Below are 7503 nucleotides of genomic sequence, written 5' to 3'. Positions count from 1 at the left end.
TTGTCCCCTGACCTCAGTATTATTGAACCATTGGAAGTATCCCAGTGAAGGGCTAAGTAATGCTGACAACACCCACTCAGGAGTGGAGCTGGTCACAGGGTGTCTGTGTTCAGCTCTGCCAAACTCTGAATTCCTCCGCCAAGAGTGTGCAAGTGTTAACTTTTCAGCACCCTTGACAGGATCTTTAGCTTGTTAGATTGGATAACAAGCTTCGATGTGTCTTAAAGCATGAAGTTAAATAGTATTAAATGTTTATAGATAAATAGCTACTAAAGTTTTGTGTTTGAATATATGCCATATTTTGACCAATTTAACACGTTGTAGGCAATTATATATTTTTTGAGCCAAACTGCATAAACCCTAGGGCCATGAAGTAAATAAGGTACGGTTCATGCTCTTTCAGGAGCTATTTCCTCAGTGGGGAAAGATGTGGATTAGTCTCAGTGCCGCATGACAGTGCTGGCATGGGGTTTCCCCCTGGCAGGTTTTTTGTGTGAGGTGAGTTAGCTTGTTAAAGAAGGGAAAGGGCCTAAGTGGGCAGGGGGAGGCTGGGCACATCCTGTGGAATCAGCTTTTGAGGTGGCAGAAGGAGAAGTGCACACAGAGCTAGCCAGCATAAGGGTGGGGTTACACCTGCTGTGTCCCCCAGGCATCTGTGCTAGGTGACACAGGGCAGAAGGGAAAGAGGAGGAGCTGGGTGTAGCAAGTACCCAGCTTCAGTCAGGAGGCAACATCAGGTTCTGAAATGCTGGAGAGAAAAGAGTCCACACTTGTTGGAGATTTGCCCCTAAGAATAGTTATCCCTGTATCCGTCATTCTTATTTACATCTATCAGTGAGACATGCTCCATTTTGTTTGTATTCTCCTTTTGGAAGCAAATTTCTAACCTCTCAGTGGAGCTCAAGTTGGCTCAGCTCCCCACTGTAGGGCCATAGTCGTAGGTTCTGTTTCTATAGAAACTTGTCTTTACCTCCAAGTTCATGCTGGTTAACAAAGCAACATGAGAAACCTTGTTTGACTTTGGCCAACTGTGTACACACATCCTAACTAGGATCTAAGGAAAATGGGGAACACTAAAACCTCACCCCGTTTCATTGTTTCAAAGCTCTAAGATTGTATTTTTTAAAAGCTTTACAGAATTTAAAAATAAATGAGGATGTTTTGATGTAAAGCAAAAGCAACAACAACAACAAAAAACCCAAAAAACAAAACAAAACAAAAAAAGGATCCCAAAAAGCTCCCAAAAAGCCAGTACATGCAGTAGAGATAAATCCCAATGTGACTGCCAGTGGCCCCTCAGTCTGCCTCAGGCAAAGAACTGTCAACCACATTCAGAGGGACTAGTTTGGTCCTATGCTTGTTCCTTCCCAGTACAGCTGGAGTTGGTGAGCTCCCATTAGCTCAGGTAAACTGTCTCAGTGGATAAACCCTTCACGGTCTTGACTCTTTGCTCATATTCTTATTCCTTCTACTCTTCAACAGACCTTGGAAGCTCAGTCTAGTACTCCGATGTGGATCTCTGTCTCTGTTTCTTTTTTTATTGATTTTTATTAAGCTCTACATTTTTCTCTGCTCCCCTCCCTGCCTCTTGCCTCCCCCCTTCAAACCTCCCCCAAGGTCCCCATGCTCCCAATTTACTCAGGAGATCTAGTATTTTGCTAATTTCTATTTCCCATGTAGATTAGATCTATGTGAGTCTCTCTCAGTGTCCTCATTGTTGTCTAAGTTCTCTAGGATTGTGGTTTGTAGGCTTTTTTTTTGCTTTATGTTTAAAAACCACCCATGAATGAGTACATGTGATAATTGTCTTTCTGTGTCTGGGTTACCTCACTCAAAATAATGTTTTCTAACTCCATTTTCCTGCAAAATTCAAGCTGCCATTATTTTTTTCTGCTGTGTAGTACTCCATTGTGTAAATGTACCACATTTTCCTCATCCATTCTTCGGTCGAGGGGCATTTTGATTGTTTCCAGGTTCTTGTTATGACAAACAATGCTGCTATGACATAGTTAAACATATGTCCTTGTGGCACGATTGAACATCCTTTGGATATATTCCCAAAAATGGTATTACTGGGTCTTGAGGAAGGTTGTTTCCTAATTTTCTGAGAAATCACCATACTGACATCCAAAGGGGTTGTACCAGCTTGCATTCCCACCAGCAATGCAGAAGTGTTCCCTTTTCCCAACAACCTCTCCAGCATAAGTTGTCATCAGTGTTTTTGATCTTGGCCATTCTTACAGGTGTAAGATGGAATCTCAGAGTTGTTTTGATTTGCATTTCTCTGATGACTAAGGATGTTGAACATTTCCTTAAGTGTCTTTAAGCCATTTTAGATTCCTCTCTTGAGACTTCTCTGTTTGGGTCTGTACTCCATTTTTATTGGACTATGTGTTCTTTTAGTGTCCAATTTCTCCCTTTATTTCTTTCCTAACCCATTGATGATTTAGGTGAGCACTGTTTAATTTCCATGTGTTTGTGGGTTTTCTGGAATTAGTATTGCTATTGACTTCTAGTTTTAAAGCATGGTGATATGATAAGGTACATTGGGTTATTCCTTTTTTTTTGTATCTGTTGAGGTTTGTTTTGTTACCGAGTATGTGGTCAATTTTTGAGAAGGTTCCATGAGGTGCTGAGAAGAAGGTATTCTGTCCCTGTTTCCATCTGTTGTTGGACAAAGTTTCTCTGGTGATATTTAAGATAATCATCAGTTTGACTACAGGGCAAGGCCAGTTCTGGCACCCTCTCCTCTATTGCTTAAGGTCTTAGCTGGGGTCATACTTTTGGATTCCTGGGAATTTTTCTAGATCCAGGTTTCTTGCTAACCCCATAATGGCTCCCTCAATCAAGATATCATCTTTCCTGGCTCTCATCTCTGTCCTTCCTCTATCTCGACTATTCCATTCCTTCAAGTTCTTTTTAACCCTTCCCTTCGCCCCTCCTCTTCCCCTTCTTTGCTTCCTTCTATACCCCTGATCTGCCTAGTGCTCCCGAATTTGTCAGGTGATCTAGTCTGTTTCCAATTTCCAAGTGGGTCTATATATTTTCCTTTGGATTCACCTTATTACTTAGCTTCTCTAGGATCATGAACTATAGGCTCAATGTCCTTTGCTTATAGCTAGTATCCACCTATGAGTGAGGACATACCAAATCCATTTTTTGGGGTTCTGCGTTACCTCACTCAAGATAGGGAAGGGCCTGTGGGTTTTGTCACACTGGGAAGGCCCTAGAGAGTAGGGTGTCCGGCTGAGTGGCTGTTCACTCACCTCTTAAGTCCCCTCAGTATTGGAGCAAGATGTGTTTCAGAGTTCCAGCGAGTTGCAGGAGAATAGGAAGATTTGGGGCAGCATCTGTTTTTGCTATTCTTAGCATGAAGCAGCTACCACAGGCTTTGTTTACAAGAATTTGCCCCAATGAACACTGTTTTCTTCCTGCTGAGCTTTGCTCTTATCACAGTTCTGCTCTTTCTCTTTATAGATCAAATATGGGGAGGGATGGAGGCTTCTCATAGCTCTACTGATTCAGGAAGGCAATGAGTTTGCCTTCTTTGCATTGTACTGAAGGTCAGCCAATTCCTGCTTCTGCCATGTAGAGCCCTGGTTCTCCAGGATGGTGGCTGGAACAGCACCATCAGAGTCACTAGAAAAATTGTTTCCTGTGCAGATTTTCAGGCTCCACCCATATTATTTAAATTAGGGAGTAAGGACCTCAACATGGTCAAACATGTGACTTTGATGAGCCCTCTTGGTAATTCTGGCAGCTACAAGAGTGAGAACCATTAAAGTGGGGGTAAGAACAGGGGCCTCAGAGCCAGGAGGCTGGGATTCCGTCCCCTTCCTTCTATCTGTTATGTGGTGGCCCTGGTCCCGAGAGTGATTTCTCTGAACTTCCTTGTCTATTGAATTGGGTTGCACCTGCTACAGAGAGGTGCTGAGAAATCAACTAGGGCAGATCTTATGAAGTTCCAAGACTTTGTGGTACGCGGAGTCTAGGATCTTTGCATGGCATAGTGAGGGCATCACAAAATGGAGAAATGTATGCTGTTTTTAAATAAAATTTCAAAATTAATCAGGGCTAGGTCCTTGGAGACTGTGATTTCACTGTATAGGATGCAGTCTAGGACTGGGTTTGGAAGCTTCTGTGATAGCTCTAATGTAGATGAGAGTTTGGGACTAAAGTTTAAGGTTTTAAGGTCTAGAACTAGACTAGCTGAGTACCAACCTTCATGATTCTGTGCTCTAGTTGACTGACATTAGCAAACTCCTTGTGTCTTGAGCTTTAGCACTGGCCTCACAGAACCTGTGTGACTCAGACTTTGGAATGCCAGTCTTCATTGATGACCAGCATCCATAGCTATCATCATCGTCTTTATCATCAACATGGGGACCCCTTCCTTTTCTGGAGGCATCTGAGTTCTCTCCACATGGAACTCATCTCCCATGCCAGCACCCCCTTGAGAAACTGAAGCCTCCACTTACTGGATGTGGGGAAAGATGATTCGGATGCTCTGCTTTTGAGGTCTCTCTATGGTCCAGATGCAGGTCTCGTCAGCATTTAGCTTAGGATGAAGGCCTTGTGGGTCTCTGCAAGATTGGCCCCTGCCAGGCTTGCTGTGCATGTTGATCTGCCTGGTAGATACCATAGTTAGCACTGAGGAAAGGAGCAGTCCCTGTCCCCTCAGCAGGCACAAGGATTCAGCCTCCCACAAGGAACACAATAGACCTAGAAACAGGCAGGTGATTGGTGAAATACTACAGTTGCTGCAAACCAAGACACAATCAGTGGCTTTGCCCTTCGTGTCCTGTGGGAGAAACTGCAATTCCTCTACATGTGGTCCGTAAATATATATATATATTAGGGCCTGAAGGAAGACCTATCTAGAGTAGATAAACAATTCTTACAGTCCAGCAGTTAAAAGACAAGGCCACTCATCCAGTTTCTTGTTTGATGAGATTCTTGAGTGTGTGAAAGAGTGGGTCTCTTAGGCTCTTTTCCTTCTGTTGGCTTGTCTTGTCCAACTTCACTGTGAGAGGTTTTGTTGTAGCTCCTTATTTTTTATTTTGTTATTTTTAAATGAATGAATGAGTGAGGGAATGAATGAAAATCTAGCTCCAAGTGTAAAGGTTAACAACAGAACTGTCCTTTATACCTGCTGGAACAGGAAAAATCAGTTTTCTCCAATGGAGTGACATTGTATCAGCCATTCAAGTGCAGACCTTATGTTCAGTAGCTGACCAACATATAATGGATGGACTCGACACTTTTTATGAGCGTGTGCATTTATTTGGTTACAGGTTTTTGTTGTTGTTTCCTCTTTGGGTCTTTTTTTTTTTTTTTTTGGTTTTTCGAGACAGGGTTTCTCTGTAGCTTTGGAGCCTGTCCTGGAACTAGCTCTTGTAGACCAGGCTGGTCTCGAACTCACAGAGATCCGCCTGCCTCTGCCTCCCGAGTGCTGGGATTAAAGGCGTGCGCCACCGCCGCCCGGCTCTCTTTGGGTCTTGATGTGCTTTGTTTTCTAGGTTTTGATTTTGTGTTGGGTCTTTGGTTTGTTTTTGAGAAAGAACTTAAAGTTGGGTGGGTAGAGAGAAGAAGATCTGAAAGGACTTGGGGAAGGAGAATAATATGATCAAACTGTTTAAAGCTGTTTTATATAATAAAATTATTGGAAAAAGAAAGATGAGGCCAGTGAGATGTCTCAGCGGGTAGAGGCTCTGTTGACAAGACCGCCAACCGAAATCCAATCCCTAGACACACGTGGAGAAGGAGAAAACCAACAGCCAGAAGTGGGACATTAAAACATGTGAGGACGCATGTGCTTGAGCACACACAATAAAAAAATGTAAAAACAAAAAATTAAAGACAAAGAACCCAGTGTAAAATGGGTAAAGCAAGGTATAGAAGCATATATTTGTAACTGCAGCATTAGGAAGTCTGAGGAAGGAGTCTCCCGTGCAAGAGGCTGCCTGGGATTTGTAGTAAGACCCAGCCTCATAAACACACACACACACACACACACACACACACACACACACACACACACACACACACACTCCAGCAAAGACAAAAAAATATATAAATTTTTCAGATAAGACTGATGATCCAAACCCCTATTTATTTAAAAACAAATCTTCCTATATTTTCTTTCACCTGTGACTGATGAAACTTTGGTGTTCCCTAACAATAATTAGTTTTGCATTTGTCAGGGAAGAGAAAGCAAAGATAATTGAAAAGGGTAGCTCAGCTCCACCCACCCATGATCAGCATCTTCATTAAAACCTGCTGGGAACTTTCAGTGCTTCCCTTTCCTCCTCTATTTTTGATTTTAGAAATGTTCCGTGTGTAGTTCTAGACACAAGCGCTATCATATTGGAAAACTTTAGGTGCTTTTCCTCTTAGGAGAGACTCTATCTTGTATATGTAATCTGTTAGAACTTGCCAGAGTATGGCTCTGTATGAATTTACCCACAAAAGTTTAGCAACTGAAATTCAGACTCTCTTAAAAATGATGTCAATATCTCTTCCCTTTGGTGTACAGCTTTAAGACCTTATGCTAAAAGTGAAGTTACACAGAGAAATTGTGTGTGCCTTGTCTATTTCAGGGAACACAGCCACATGGGCAATAAGGACATGACCACTAAAACACACGTCTTCCAGAGAGCACCAAGGTGAGTTACTCTCTGTACAGAGGGCAGCAGATAGGAAAGCTTTCTAAATTTTGGAAGAGGCCCACTGGTAAAAGCAGGTTTTCCATGTTTGAGTTGAAGAATCTGGTTCCATTTCTTACCTTCAGCCACCGTGGACATCAGCTGTGCCCCACAGGAGGCAACTAAAGCGGCCCAAATGAACAGCCTCCCAGTGACCTCCATCTTTGCAGGATACCTCAGGGCTCGCAGGCTTTTATATTTCTCCGAGTTTCCTAAGCTTCCTGGCACCTAGGGAAACGTGTCAGTCTGGCCACGCCAGCAGTGATGCTGGTGAGAATGCCACAGCTGTGGGGCTGCATCCTGGCCAGCAGTCTCCCATATTGCACTTGTTCTTCCAAGTCACTCCTCAAAGGGCTGTGCGCCAGCAGCCCAATTCTACACAGGGCTCAGCAGCTCCATTGCATTTCCTCCGGCCTTGATCTGTACTTGGGTCTTGGCCACATCTGTACAGATCATGAGTGAGGTGGTACCACTGGCTTGAGGGATGGAGAAGAGCAGAGGATGGTGAGGGTAGCACAATGCAGGTCAGGCCTCCCTGCAATAATTTCTGACCCTGTCCCTCTGAAGCAGATAAAGTGGGTGGATGAGAGTCCCTCAGGTACTGCGCTTGTAACTCAGAGACAGAAGTCCTGGTGTATAACAGGAGACTAGGAAGAAGGGTGTGTATGTGAAAGGGGTTTCCCATTCTTTCACCCATTTGCTTTCCACCCAGTCACTGAGAACACGTTCATGGCTCACTGTTCCAGGAGTTGGGAATGCAGAACTGAGCACAGGACATAGATTTTACTCTAGTGGAACC

This window comes from Arvicola amphibius, chromosome 1, assembly GCF_903992535.2.
Source record: "Arvicola amphibius chromosome 1, mArvAmp1.2, whole genome shotgun sequence".
Lineage (NCBI taxonomy): Eukaryota > Metazoa > Chordata > Mammalia > Rodentia > Cricetidae > Arvicola > Arvicola amphibius.
The sequence above is the reverse complement of the archived record's forward strand: the minus strand, read 5'-3'. Positions refer to the sequence as shown.